This window comes from Denticeps clupeoides, chromosome 6, assembly GCF_900700375.1.
Source record: "Denticeps clupeoides chromosome 6, fDenClu1.1, whole genome shotgun sequence".
NCBI lineage: Eukaryota > Metazoa > Chordata > Actinopteri > Clupeiformes > Denticipitidae > Denticeps > Denticeps clupeoides.
In genome coordinates this window covers 6,158,090-6,174,111 of record NC_041712.1, presented here as the reverse complement: position 1 = coordinate 6,174,111, position 16,022 = coordinate 6,158,090, and positions in this window count along the sequence as shown.

The window sequence follows — 16,022 nt, the reverse complement described above, 5'->3', positions numbered from 1 at the left end:
TTCTGTCACGGGCCAACAGACCACCTCCAGCCCACCAGAGGGAGCTGGATCAGCAGGGGAGACAGCGACCCGGAAGCGGAAGTGAGAGCTTCCAGGTGACCCCGAGGAGATGCTGCCCGCTCTTTATTGAATTTATTTCCCAGAGACGCTAGCCTTCTTTACCTACGCCTGGCTGATTGCACCTCGTGACCATGACCTTTGCCTGACCTTGACCTTGAGTTTGCCTGCCGCTTTGGCTAAGACGATATTCCATGTTACCCCACCTTCCTTCCACCCAAGTCGTCTTCCCGTCCAGCCCACGCTCCCAAACCGTCCTCAGGTCAGCTGTCTTACTGTTCTCCTCTGCCCCGGTCCATCCCCTCATCTCCCCTCACTGGTTCGGTTGAGGACCCGGTGGACTTGGGAACAGACCTTGTGGAGTTGGCGGACAACTTCAGATAACACTCCTGTGTGGATGCAGGTTTAAAAAAAAAAAAAAAAAAAAAAACAATTTAGAGACGGGGCCTAAATTATCCTATTTTTCTCTGAGCAGCAATACAATATTGTTCTCCATCTGTAGTCCTTTGCTTGTAGGAGAAGATTAATTAGTTTACCGACCTAATTATCACCAGCTTGTCGTTAACAGTTTTTATTCAACTTATTGTTACTTTCAACTTTTAATATTTTTTATTTTCTTTTGCATCAGGAAGGGCAACTGGTGAATCAAATACTTTGAAAGAAAATCTTGCACGCTTTACAGAGATTAATTCATTTTGATGTGTATACAATGAGAAACACATTCTTCACTTTTTGCAGTTAAACCTCTACATGCTCAGCAGATTCATATGAACTTTTCCCCACTTCTCTTAGCTTCAGCAGTTTGTGAGAGAGCTTCTTGAACAGTAAGGAGACCTTCAAGTAGCATCAGGTCTGTTTGTGATTCTACAATCTCACTTGTCTGCTGATCAATCTTACAACTCAGTGGCATTTAGCAACAAAAGCAACAGAGACCGGAAGCCAACCGTGTGTTTCCCAGTCGGAAACCTGGCGCAGGTGGTAAAGCTGAGACAAAAGCGTCCAAAAACAACAAAAACATTCAGCTCCACCTGGACATCCACACTGAAGAAATCCACTTTCTGATCACCACCATCATCATCTCACCTGTCGTCATCGAGTTACCCTGGCTGGTCTTCTACGAGCCCCATCTTTCCTGGTCATCGGACGTCGTGCTGGAGTGAGGAGTGCATTGTCCATTGTCTCCTGCCATGATCCTCTTGGATATCCAAGACAGCATCAGAACAACCGTGTCCCATTCTGGAAACAGTCCCTGCCTGCTACCATGACCTAGCCACCCAAGAAGCTGGAAACAGTGGCATTGTGGCCCCTACCCACTAAAACAACTGCAACAATTTCTTGGGCTGCGAATTTCTATCGTTGCTTCATCCGTGGCCACAGTAAAGTTGCATCTTCACTAACTGCTATCACCAAACCATCTGCACGCCCCTTTCAAATGACTCTGGATGCCTTAAAGTCCCTGTGCTGTCGCTTTACCACCACACCTGTTCTCCAACACCTGTACATCCCTGCGACTTGCCGATCAGATGGCCTCCATTGGGGTCACTCCTCTGCTCTATGGCCATTCCGGACGGCAACAGAACATCTCATTCATTCGCCAGGCATTCTGGTGGCCGGGCATTTGAAAAGGGATGTGCAGGCCTATGTGGAAGCCTGTCATCAACATCTGTGGGGTGTTCGGCTTACGCTGGCTCATGTTCACAGACTAATGCGGTGGAAACTTTCCTGCCCCTTGTGTGTGAGGTGGACCCAGACACTCCAACAGTCCCATCTTACACACCATAGAGGGAAGCGGACTTATGCCCGAGTTGTCATCTTCTTCTTTTCTCTTAGCGGGGCCTTAATCTCTAGGTCTGTGTTTCTGTCACAACATGGAGGAAGGAGCAGGCACAGGAGCAGGACATAGGTGAAATAGTCGGGTGTTTAATAAAAAAAACTTTGCACAATGGCCAGTAAAAGGACTAAAAAAGCAGTGGAACCACAGTCAAAGCATGCAGAAGCATGACTGGTTTTCAACTTTCCCAAATTCATATTTAAAATACTAACATTGGCCTACAAAGCCAACCTGGGAGTAGCACCTGCCTACCTCACAGCCCTTATTATATCTCGCACTGCACCTCGCACTGTCGACCCTCCAGTACTGCTCGCCTTCTTCCTCCACCGCTGAAGGTATGAGGAAGACACTCATCTAGACTCTTTTCTGTCTTGGCCCCTAGGTGGTGGAATGAACTTCCCCTCGAGGTCAGAACAGCACAGTCGCTGAGTACTTTCAAATGGCATCTTAAGACCTTTCTCTTTTTAGAGAATACTTAGACTAACTTGTAACTTTCTTATAACAACAACCACATATATTTCTTATATAGCCCATAATCACATACAGTATGTCTCAATGGGCTTTGATAGTCCCTACAGTTGACACCCCCACACTTGACCCTTCTACACACAATGAAAAACTCTAGGAGAGAGAAAAAAAGAATGGAAGAAATTATGATTTGTGCAAGAAGAGAAAAAGTTCTAGAGTTGTAGTGGTGGAAAAGTCCAAAGTGCAGTACAGTGGATCTCTCATAACAAATTCACAATTAGTTAGACACAAATAAAAAATTGACTGCTGTTAAAGAGAGTGTTGCCCAGATAAGCGTCAGTTTTTCAGTGCTGAGTGTCAGTAGCCTATGGGGCATTGGTGGCCTAGCGGTTAAGGAAGGGGCCCTGTAATCAGAAGGTTGCTGGTTCGAATCCTGATCTGCCAAGGTGCCACTGAGGTGCCACTGAGCAAAGCACCGTCCCCACACACTGCTCCCCGGGCGCCTGTCATGGCTGCCCACTGCTCACTCAGGGTGACGGGTTAAATGCAGAGGACAAATTTCACTGTGTGCACCATATGCTGTGCTGCTGTGTATCACAAATGACTATCACTTCACTTTTTTTTTTTTTTAAACATTTATAGCATGCAGCCTGAAAGCCTATACAGTTCATCTGTAAAGTATTCATAGTCACATTTTGATATGTTACAGTCTTATTCCAAAATGTATTAAATGTTTTTTTCCTCAGAATTCGACACACAACACCCCATAATGACAACACGAAAAAAGTTTACTTGAAGTTTTGGCAAATGTATTAACAATATTTTTTGTATGTATATAAGTATGTATATAAGGGTCAGTGGTGGCCTAGCAGTTAAGGAAGCGGCCCCGTAATCATAAAGTTGCCGGTTCGAATCCCAATCCACCAAGGTGCCACTGAGGTGCCACTGAGCAAAGCATCGTCCCCACACACTGCTCCCCGGGCGCCTGTCATGGCTGCCCACTGACTTACTTAAGTATTCACAGCCTTTACTCAATACTCTGTTGATGCACCTTTGGCAGCAAATGCAAAATAGTTTTGAATATGATGCCACAAGCATGGCACACCTATCCTTGGGCAGTTTGGCCCATTCCTATTTGCACCACTTCTCAAGCTCCATCAGGTTGGATGGGAAGTATCGGTGCACAGCCATTTTAAGATCTCTCCAGAGACGTTCAATTGGATTTAAGTCTAGGCTCTGACTTGGCTGTGGGCTTTGGGTCATTGTCCTGCTGAAAGATGAACCGAGTTCAGGAGTGCTCAGTGGCTGTTTTTCATGCAGGATGTCTCTGTATTTTGCTGGAGTCCTCTTTCCCTCTATCCTGTCTAGTCTCCCAGTTCCTGCAGCTGAAAAACATCCCCCACAGCATGATGCTGCCTCCACCATGCTTTACTGTCGGGATGGTATTGGCCTGGTCTTGAGTGGTGCCTGGTTTCCTGCAAAGTGATGCATACCTAAGACCAGAAAAAATGTTTTTTGGATACTTGGATACTTCTCTTTTTTATTGTAATGCTTGAATTGGACCAATTGTGCTTAAAAATGTTTCATGTGGTGGTCTGTACACAGCTTGTACATTTTAATTGTCCTGTTCACCATCTAAAAAAACCCTGTTTCGTGACATTGTGCATATGCATCCTCGCCATGTAAAGCCATTGTGACATAAACCGCCTAAAGGTTTAATAAAAACTAGTGCTGTATTGGATTTATGACCTTTTTTTTTTTTACATAATATAATTGAAAATAACAGTAATGATTACTGCGCTGCATCAATGCAGAATCATCCAAATCTGCATCACCATGCATCGATTATACGATTCATTTCAACACCCCTATTATATATAAACATTTATCATTTTTATACAAATATCCATATTGTGGAAGATTGTACTCTCTGCTAAATATCAAATATTGCTGTTTTGGAAGTATGGTGATATCCTTGTTATTGTCATTATCAGATTACGATACACTACCATGCACAAGCAAGTGGTTATGCTTCCTTTCTAATGCTTGATGCAGAGAGAAGTTGGAAAAATTGCTGAAAAGGTAAAGTGTTCAGGCCTACCAAGAACATTCAATGCCTGACTTTGAATGTTCCTGGACCAACTCAAGGTTCCCTGGATGCAGGATTCCAGCTCAGGGCTCCCTGGAGCAACTCAGGCTCTTGGGACAGGGACCGGGACACAATTGTAGTTAATGGGGCTTTAACATGTGACTTTGTGGTCACATTTTAACATGTAACTTTGTGGTTGTGGTATTGTTTTCTTGAAATGTACTTGTAGTCAAATAAACTGCAGTCGTTGAGTATATTCGCATGAAGACATGTTACATTAATTACTGTTGGCTGTGTAGTACTGAATAGAGAGTCCCATGTCTTCTTATTATTTTGACTGCTTAAAGTAATTTATGTTTCCTTGTGTGTAAAACTAGAATTGCTCTCAAAATGTCCAATGGAAAAACAAAAAAGTGAAAGACGTCAAGCAGCACCTATAAAAAGTGGAATGTTGGCCCCATGTCAGTAGTCACAGAGTGAAAAAAATTGCCTGATTTTCTTTCTCTATGGCAACCCAAGTCAACAAAGTATGGACTTCTCCCAGATCTTCCATTTGCTCTCTTAACTGGAATGTAGCAACAAATTCAAAAACAGAGACAATGGGAGCCTGACGTATGATGCTGCTTTAATTTTTGGAAACACCCATCAAACAGTACTTGTGTTGAACTGGAATCTTGCTTTCTTTTTCTATTTTCTTGCTGAAATGTGATGTCTGGTGCACCCTTGTGTGTGTGAAAGTACACTGCAAGTCAAAGATGCACAGCTAAAAAAGAAAGAAAAATGAGCTCTTTTGCGAACTGAGGAAGACAATGCTGGTTCCAGTTGTGGAGAATATCATATAAACATTATACATCAGATGAAATAATGATAGTGATCAAGTTCACTCTGTTTTTTTTTAACACTGACATTATGAGGTAATAAAAATAAAAATGTTTCAGCATATCACAGCAGTCATCGATTCTTTAGGTGATGGCCTGAGGAGTGGAATCAGCAATTGCTGGCACTGCTTGAAGCCCACCTCAATGATCCGTAACTCAGCAACAGGTTGGTGCTGGGCTCTGAAACAGCTGGTGGTTTTTATTGGGATCGGAGAGAAATTTTTCAAACCCAGTTGCCAGCTGCTTTGTTTTCTGACCTAGTGTCGACGATTCCTTAGCCAGAGGAATAATGTCAAGTGTTGATATTAACAGTTTCACCTCACAGTGGAATCTCATTTGTACAGCATGTAAACTGTTTTAAGTACAGATTTATTGTACCCAGAGTCATGTCTATACGCCTGGGACACAACACATCAGATTTGTTGAACAGTTCATTCAGCGGAGACAGTAAGATAAAGGAAGACAATGTACCCCTTGAGAGAATAAAAGACAAAAAGACGTATCAAAGGGAAACCTGAATTCAGCACAAGGTGGCAGTGTGCTGCTACAGAAAATTGTTCTTAACACTGTGACTCAACGCAAGTGCATTACGTGGTCTGTTTTCTTTCTGTCTTTGAATTCATTAACATTTATTGTGATATGTAAAACCAGTGAAATGACTTGTAGTTTTATTAGCTTCATTAGTTCAACATTTTAATTCTGCCCCATCATTTCTGATTCAGTTCGGTCCAGGCAAATCAGTGAACTATTAGTAGACTATACATTCCTGGAAGTGTGGACTTTATTATTAACTGGAAACAGGCATAACCACAGAAATGTTTTTAGGAAAATAATGGCACCCGAAGCATTTACTAATTGCAAAGGTAATGCAACTTCTGCTTTGATGTGCATGCATTATTTAGTAAATTTGAAATCTTCTATAAATTAATCTTGTATGCTGTATGATATGCAGAAAACGTATAGGTCCTACAGCTGAATAAAACGTTTGTGCAATATGGGAAACAAACACGTATTTCTGCGGCTGACTAAATTAATGTTCATTGTGATCTTGTTCTAAAGCTGAGCTCAGAACTGAGGTTCCACAGACTCTGATTTCAACATATCGTGAAACAATGTGCCAATCCAGCATCATGGCTGTATAAGTACATTTACAGCATTTATCAGACGCCCTTATCCAGAGCGACTTACAATCAGTAGTTACAGTGACAGTCCCCCCCTGGAGCAACTTAGGGTTAAGTGTCTTGCTCAGGGACACAATGGTAGTATGTGGGATTTGAACCTGGGTCTTCTGGTTCATAGGCGAGTGTGTTAACCACATTTTAAACTGACATGTTTTGACCCATCCTGCTCACTAGTGGAATATAAATGTTTGAGTAATCATATTAAAGGCACCCTAGTAATTAAAACACAAGCCAGGGTGAAAAAGAACACTTTGCAGGTACCTGAATGTTGGTCTTGTCTCATGATGACCCAGAGTTAATCCACACTGTGCATCATCTGACTGGCAATCGTTTTACTCATTTCATTGCCAGAGCGGTTCGTGTTCATCATTCTTGCATCTAGGAGGACAGGACAGCCCATGCAAGTGTGCAACCCACATTTAATGGGCCGACCATTGATTTGTCATTACCTCTGCAAAATGTGTCTTGGGTCTGAGCTCAGCACACTTCATATTGATTTTATATCAATACTGCCACGCAGGAAATTGGAGCAATTTGTGACTTACCATATAAAAAAAAAAACTAAACAGAACAACTACCACAAAAGAAGGAGATGCAAAAAACAGTGTAGCCCAAAAGTACATTTCTGAGTCTTTATAATGTGTCCTATATTCATTAAGAACATGATGTTGTTGCCGCCGAGGCATCGCATGAATGGAGGGCTACTGTTATCCCTGCTCATATAGCTTATAAAATTTTAATGCTTATCTTCTCTATAGATGATAATATAGTGAAATATCACCAGGTTATTTTAATCTGTAACAGAAAGTTAATGCTTAACCCCAATTATATGACTAATTTAAATGTTAAAGTCGAGATCTCTTTCATCATTCACTGCTGGGAAGCTGCTAAAGAAGAATGTCTTACAGTATCGTTCCATTTGATCCTATAGCAGTTTTTTTGTGGAATTTCTAGATATGGCTGTTTGATATTAGGTATTAATTATGTTTGTCTTTAATGTATACATCACTCTTCAACAGAATAGTTTATGTGATTGTATAAATATACTGTATGTTTAATAGAGTAAAACCTTAGGAGCTCTTAATTTAAAGCAATTTTTGCAATTTATGCAAAATCCAAGTAGCCTGTAGACTTTAGATTATTAATGTCTCTTAAAGAACAATATGGTGCAAGTTGTATGGACACTTAAAAAGCCAGATAAAAATAAGTAAATAAATAATCTGCCACGGCTGAAGATTCTTCCTTGGCCTGGAGCTGCCCGAACAGAGCTGAGGGTAAATTTGCTCCGCGGTGGACTCCATGGGTCCCAGATTGAATCCATTTCTTCTTTGCCACGCCTCTATTTCCCATGTGGCAGGGAAGGCCATTTTACCCCGATCACTCTGTTCAATCTTGATGGCAGCGATATGCTGTTCTCCTCCCAGCCTGCCATGCATTCATACAATTTCTATTACTTTCTCCACAGGATGCTGAGAACTGATAAAGGTTTACAGCATTCTAATAAGCATGGTTCTGCAAAGTGTCTACAAACCTTTTCTATAAGTGACAGCTGTCCTTGTCAGAAAAAAAGACAAGGGATTGCAAAGTAAATGAGAGCCAAAATAACAAGACTGGTTCACATCTGTAGGCGCATGTCTACATCAGACAAAAATGAACTATTTGTTCAGCAATATTCTACAATTAAAACAGAAATATAATAAAGGAATATATATCTGAGATGTTATCATCAGAATGTTATCATCCACTTATTTGCAGATATAAACCAAATAAAAGAATGAAACCTATCAGATAGGGGGTGTGGGTGCATATATTGTGCTTCTTTGATTTTGTATAAAAAAGTTTTTAAATTAAATTAGCACTATAGCTCTATACTTATATCTGTTTTATTAGATTTTTCTCAGAATGAAGAATTTATTTTCTATGTGCATGTTGTATATTTAGAAGTGCCTGATTCTTTTTTCACAGCTTTATTTCACATTTCACAGTAATAAAAATGTTGGTAGAAACAATGAGACCTTTGTGGATAACAATATTATATTGTTGGATTTATTCTTCATTTTCACATATTTGTGTGAATGCTCAAATAATTGATTTATTAATATGATAGACTGCATGTATTTGTATGTTTCTTTTCTCTATTTCTTCTATGCTAGAAGGGGGTCCAATCTTGACTGCAATAAAATGTTATTAATATATTAGTATACATTGCATATTTACATTTCATACATGATGAGATAATTATGAAATGAAGAACATTGGGCATGATGGACACACGTCTCTGTTTTTTTTTGTTAAACTGGAGACTTTATTATAGTAACCCTGTCATTTGGTCTGCAGATGTTGCAGTGGCAGTCTTTTGGTTGACTAAGATTATACGTATTTGGGTGTCAGTCAGAGCCAATTGGGAGCAAATCTGACACATGGAGTGGAGGCCTATGTTGGGAAAGCAATTTTTAACCATCACAGCACCATTGTTAATACCCTGTCGTATTTTGACTAATGTGAAAAAGTTCAAATTGCCATTAGAAACAATAATGTGCAAAATTAATTTAAAAAAAGTATTTTCACTTGGTTTCGTGATATTGTTGTAATCTGTTCAGAACCCTCTAGCTACCATTGTACACTACTGGAATTCAATATTTTGTATGCTCAGAGTGTTCCAAAAGTGTATATTTAAACTAAAACATGAACTTACATGAAGGGTTAAAATTCACCGGAATGACCATTGTAATGAACAGTGATTCTCGATGTAAGCAATTGCGTCAAGTGGTGCAAGAGGGGATTTTTAAAAATTATCCAATCAATGCATTATCATTTCTTCAGATCGTTCAGTGTTTGCTGCAGAGAATTTCAATATCTGAGAATGATGTGATCATAATTAAAAGCTCTATCAGCTCTATCATTTTATGTGACAAAATAACTATAACTATACTATTAGCTGTCAGCTATAGTATATAGCTATATTGGTTAAAATATTATTATGAATAATACTATTATGAATAGCTGCTTTATTGAGATAATTCCTGTTCTTCTTATTAAAGAAAATGAGCACTTAGTATTCCACTTCAATCTCGAAACCCAGGAGAAAAGGTGAAATAAGGGTTAAGGTACATTTGATGAGTTATAAGGCGCATTCGATGAGCGTTCCATAAAACACGGCATCAACTGAATATTCACACTCAAGCTTAGGCTTGGTCTCAATAGCTCACATTTTAATGAATGTCATGCCACGCAGCTTATGAAAGCCCCCATGAGGACGAAGTCGTGCCCTCCCTCAAGTACATACAAAGGATCTTTTATATAATATGAAAAGGAAGAATAATGAATTCAGAATCTCAAAAACCAAAAAATTATCATTTAACAATTAAACATAAAAAAATTAAAGCGTTTCATAACAGATCATTCTGAAAAAACAATACAAGTGTCATGAAGTTGACGTCCTGCTGTCAATGCTCAGGTGCTTTCCATCTTGCCTGTTCTATTCAGGACCAAATCTGTATCATCTCTGCTTTTGAAGGACCCACAGTCTGCTAGACACTCTCATCGTGTGGGAGCTGAAACATCTGAGATGGAAGGACCTGTCAGACGAAAAAAGAATCCTTGACTTTGTGGAAGACCCTTGGTCTGTTCTTTGTTTAGGCCTTCTCTGGCACTCTCCACATTTTCTTTACTGTGTGAGTGTGGAAGTGTTATCACAGACTTAATGTCTATATATAGTTTGACATAATGTTTCACTCCGTCAGAGTTGCCAGGGACAGCCAGTACAGTTCTCAGCACTCGTACACAGTTACTCTGTAAATTTTATTTTAAGTGAACGTACAATAAAGGATTTGTTGTAAAACTGATCTTTTAAAAGCCACGTTCCTGGTTTCCACTGAGTTCCTTCAGGATACAGTCATGATGCAAAAGGTGATATGTAATTTTCATCCTTATCACCATGTGCAATGGAAAGGAGCTTTTAATACACACTCAGGAATTCACCTCTACCCCACTTGCATTGTACTCGTCTAGGTTGTTCATGACTCCCTGCAAAAAAAATCTGTAACTTCAAGTCAAAATATAATGCAAAAACTGCACATAATAATTGATTAATACTCAGAAAACCTTACAACATGATGTCAACATAAACAAACAAAGTGTCACCTTTTGATACCACCAAACCACAATCCTATCGTCAATCACTGTACAGTCTGACAAGGGTGTGATGAGACTGAACTCATGAGACTGGAGTTGCATCTAGGTCAAGTGATCTAGAGTGATCCAATTCATGTTTCATCCACTTAATTGCACCATCGCATTGATACAGATGGGAGTATGTGAACCCATCCTTTGCCCCTTGAAATCACTTATTATCGGTTTTATGGCTGTTCGGGATAAGATTATTGTCTGAGTGCCATGCCACACCAGGTTACTACCTTGTTCCCTGCAGGAACGCCACAAATGTCTGTAATCAGTCCAACAAAAGCAATGCTGATAAGGATGACCCCCATATAAAATGGTGAGCTCTGTTTATACAGAGCATGGAACTGCTGCTGGGTACTCAGACCTTTTTAAATGCTCTCCAAACTGACCACTTGGTTTAGGGCTATTTGGTTGTGTGTCAAAGTTTGTCTATTATCAAGTAGAAAAAAATGTAAAACAAGCATAAATTTACATTTATGGCACTTGTCAGAGTACCATACATTATCCAGAGTGACTTATGATCAGTAGCTACAGGGACAATTCTCCTGGAGACACTCTTGCTCTGGGACACAATGGTAGTAAGTGGGGGTTGGACCTGTGACATTGTGGTCTTCTGGTTCCTAGGAGTTACTGTCTGACCTGTTAACCACTGGTTAAAAGCACTTCTTCTGTCTTTCAACCCTGATCCTTTCCCTGCTTACATTATCTGTGTCCGTTACCCATGTCATCTCTGTGTGAGTGTGTCTATATTCCCGGCATTCCCATCTATCTCCCTTATCCCAAAATGCTACCCTTATAAGTTGTGAGTGAGCATGTCTATATTCCCCACTCCCAACACACCCTTGTCTCAAAGTACTTACCCTTTATGTTTGTCCTTTTTTTGGTACATGTTCATTGTAGCTCCTGGTTCATTTGAGTTTGACATCTGTAATAAAATCCCTTGATTTGCATCTGCGCTAGGATCTCTGTCTGACTCTATATTGTTACCCACTAGGCATATTTGCATTTAGGGTATTTGGCAGACACCCACAGCTACTGACATAAGTTTATATCAGTGAATGCACCGTCTTACTGGTTCAATAGGGCCCAGGCTATGAATACCATGAGTTACCAGTTTGCCTGGCATACATGCCTTTGGACATTGGGAGGACACCAGAGAGCCCAGACACACACATCGCTGGCCTGCATTATTGTGTCTGATTACTATATACTACATATGAAGTAGTTGATTAGCTGAGTGAAAAACATGACAAAATATTGGTATTCTGATGTCCCTAAATCCAATGAATCTGTAGGGGTGACCTGTTGTTAATTTCTAATTTGTGTACAAAATCTATGCAATAGCCGTTCTTATACACAGGGTTATGTCTATAGTTCATGCTATATTTAGAGTAATTGATAGCAGATAACTGTCTGTATTACTGTGTACTGGAAATTTTGTGGTTATCAGAACATTTGCTTCAATTGGATTTGTTTGAAAGCTTCATTGTGTTTATGAAGAAGTCAGTGAATGTTTCCACAAGAGCAGAACCTGGATTTTCTCAAATTCTGCAAACAAACCTGTGATGCTGTTCCAGGTCACTCTTCTCGTAACAAGGATTCCTGCTGCTCTGGGACTTGATGGGTTTTCTGCTATGAATGGAATCTCATGCTGTGATACAGGGAAGAGTATAAGAGATGTTTAAACCATAATTTAGGTCCATCCTAACTGTGGCCCACTTCGCTGGATTGTGGTTTGGGGGTCTGGTCAGTGTCGTGTGTGTTCACATGGCTGCATTGGCCCAATAAAGTATTTGTAATGCTCACGTACTGCCTTCCATCCATCATGATTCTTATTATTCAGGTTAATGCCATTGTGATATTTACACACTGTAATATGGATATGTTGGAATATTTATATGTATATGTTGGAATATTTGTAATTTGACAGAAATGCAGATAGAGTTTTGTTGGTTGTTGACTTGTCTGTGCTGCTTGGAAAGGACATTAACTTGGTAAATGCTTCTTTGGGTTGTTCGAAGGGCAAGCTTTATTTATTATTTGTTTTTTCTTTTTCAATTACCCGGCCATATACTTGCCTGTCACTTTGTATACACAGATTTTGTGGATTAGATTCATCTGGTCAGGAAGCCGCCTTCAAAAGCTCTCCAGTACTTTTTACTCTACAATTCCCTGAGTAAAGGTGGTGTGGCTGGATGAATAGGGCTGTGCTGTTTACCTGTATATTTTCCTCAGAATTCACTTAACTTAATGATGTCTTTCATGTGCCATTGCTTTTTCTTCTTTTTTTTTTGCAATAAATTGCAGAGCTGCACTGTGATATTCTTCATTAAAATGGGGGTGGCAGTCAGAGGACAAGCTTCTTTTTTACTCTTCTACAAGTTGTACATTTTGTAACAGCTATACCTCATGTGCAAATAATATATTCCAATTGCTCAAGCTGCATAATTGGAAAAAACCTAAACCCTACAGCTCTGAAAATAATGACAAGACATCATTATTTCTCAAATGATGGGGTTGTGTCAGTGTAAAATATAAAATATAAAATTCCAATTTCCATCATTTTAAATATAATTATAATGAAAAAACATAAATATTGCAGTAATGAAAAATAACAAGTTAATCAGGTCAATTACTGATGTTAATTCATAATAACACTTTAACTTAGAAAGGGTTCAATGGTGAAAACAAGATGGTTAAAAGGAGGGCTCAGTCCACAACAACCCTTTTCTTTTTTTGATTGATCTGATTTGATTGATCTGATCCTCTAATCAGAAGCTCATCATGTTAAAAAATGGTGATGGTTTTGAAATTCAAATAATAATGGACTATCATTGATAGATAGATAGATAGATAGATAGATAGATAGATAGATAGATAGATAGATAGATAGATAGATAGATAGATAGATAGATAGATAGATAGATAGATAGATAGATAGATAGATAGATAGATAGATAGCACAATGTTGTGCTTTGAAGAGATGAGGGTTAGAATTCTGACATACGAACTGGAGGCACACAGCAGTCTGCTTTTTCTATGTCCGGAACACAATACCTGACACACCTCACATCAAAGGGATGAGATGGAGTGGAGCGCAAACAATCTCTCAAACAGGGTTTAAAGGTGAACTTTTTAGTGCAATCACACAAAAACACCAATGAATTCTGTTGGGCAATTCAGTCTGTTCCTGGCGGCATTCTTGACTCATTTCCTGTGCAACTCACATCACAGGCATCACACAGTCAAAGGCTATCACATTAACAAGGATGGCCTCGTGTGTTCCAAAAGGCATCCTGCCCACACAGCAGGATACGGGCAAATATTTCACGTGGGCTTTGTTTATAAAGGGAAAAAAATTACAAATAAAATGTGGGTCTCTGAATGCATCCTTGCAAAAGAGCAGAGCTATTTAACAAACCATTGAATTAAAAATCACAAGTGATGTAATGGTTGGAATTGACCCATCTTACCACGGTGTAAGCAGTAGTTTTTCCACGGTTGTATTTGTGAGTAGGCAGATTAACAGCCAGGGGCTGTATTTGTTCTAATGAAAAGTTCTTAGAAAAAGAAAATAGTTTCTCAAGGATACATTTGTTAATATTTTTTTATTGTGTGCAATAAATAATAGTGAATTGTTTCTACTATAGGAGAGACATTACAACTGGTTACTTCTTATTCTTAACACTACTTTAATAAATATAATGTCAATGCTTTAATATGCTGTTTTACACTGCTACAAAACAATGGCAAAATATGTATCTTTAATTGATCAAACCATCGTGTTAATATAAGAGACAGGCTTCTGCTGGAATCATTGAAACATGTTGACAGTTACATTTACATTTACATTTACATTTACATTTACATGTACATTTAAGGCATTAGTCAGACACCCTTAGAGAGACTTACAACGTGCTTGAGGATTGCATTAGGATGCTGAGGACTGCATTAGCACTTGGGTGTGTTCATAGTGCTCATACAACATGTTTGTTCTCATCTAATACTAAATCAATCAGATTACTGTTAAAAGGTGTTAGTGTTAGTCTATTAGAAAAGGTCGTCTGTATAACAAACAGAACAGAGGCAACAGTGGACTCTTTAGTTTAGTCTATTCATGGGTGTGTGTTTTGGACTCCACCCGAATGCTTGCTTAATCCTTCCAAACCACAAAATTTGAAGAAGAGGTGTAGAGCTGTTTCTGACCTCACTGCACACAGTCCACCCACTTCCACAGAGAAAAAAAAAGCTGCAGGGAACACAAAAGTGCAACCAGAGTCCTCTGTGGTGTGGCTGACCTCCACCTGTAAAGCTGAGAACCCCAGTCTGACTGGCTGCCCCCTGGATCTGGAAGCTTAGGTGGCACAGTGTGTGTGAGGTTAAAAGTATTATACGGATTACACAAAGTATTACACCCTTCTGTCCATCCCTGAATTAAGACAAAATGGACAAATGTCATGTGCTGTTTCTTTTATGTAAAACACACACAGACACACACATACACACATTCAACTACAGTTTAACGGCAGCCACATTTGAAGGGTTCAGATAGACAGAAATGTTCGATATAGAGAGTAAAGGAAAATAATTTCCAATGTCCTATGTTAACATTTGCTAGTATGATAGATTGTTTTTATACATTTATCATCATTCAAAAGAGAAACTGGAAAATGGATTTAAAATGAATTTTAGATCCCCAAACTGCTCCCACTAACTGGGGTGATTGGTTGTTCTAGCTTGGTTAAATTAAGGTGTTTTTGCTGCCATTTTGGGACCCACTGTTATTTGAGCTCAGATGAAAATTTCCTGCCATCTAATACCAAAACCAGTTTATGGTATCAGAGTAGATTGGATTTTTAATACAGTCAAATGAAAAAGACCAAGAGGTCATGCAGAAGAAAAAAAAAGTGTTTTTTATATTTCTATTACTTATGCACAGATGAATTACTAATACTTTAAAGTAGTTGCTTGGTCAAAATATTTCTCAATAATTTAAACAATTTTTTAATCACATGTAATGTATGTAGGTTTCGGATTCCAGTATTCTTCACTATTAACAATCAGTCCTCAAGCACCCCCACTGCTGACCTGTGGCCCCACAGCTTCTTTCACAAAAAAGCATCTCAGGATAATTTTCTTGCTTTTAGTCCAGCCTGACGCACAATGTCCAGCTTAACTGAACATTTTCTTTCTTCAAGAGAGGTTATTAACCTCCTGAAAGTGGAGAAACTATCCACTTTGGGAGAGAAGCAGAAAATGTCTCCTCCTCAACAACATCCTCTTGAACTTTTAAAGTCTAATATTAGCCACAGCAGAAAGATTCCTGAGTTTATAAC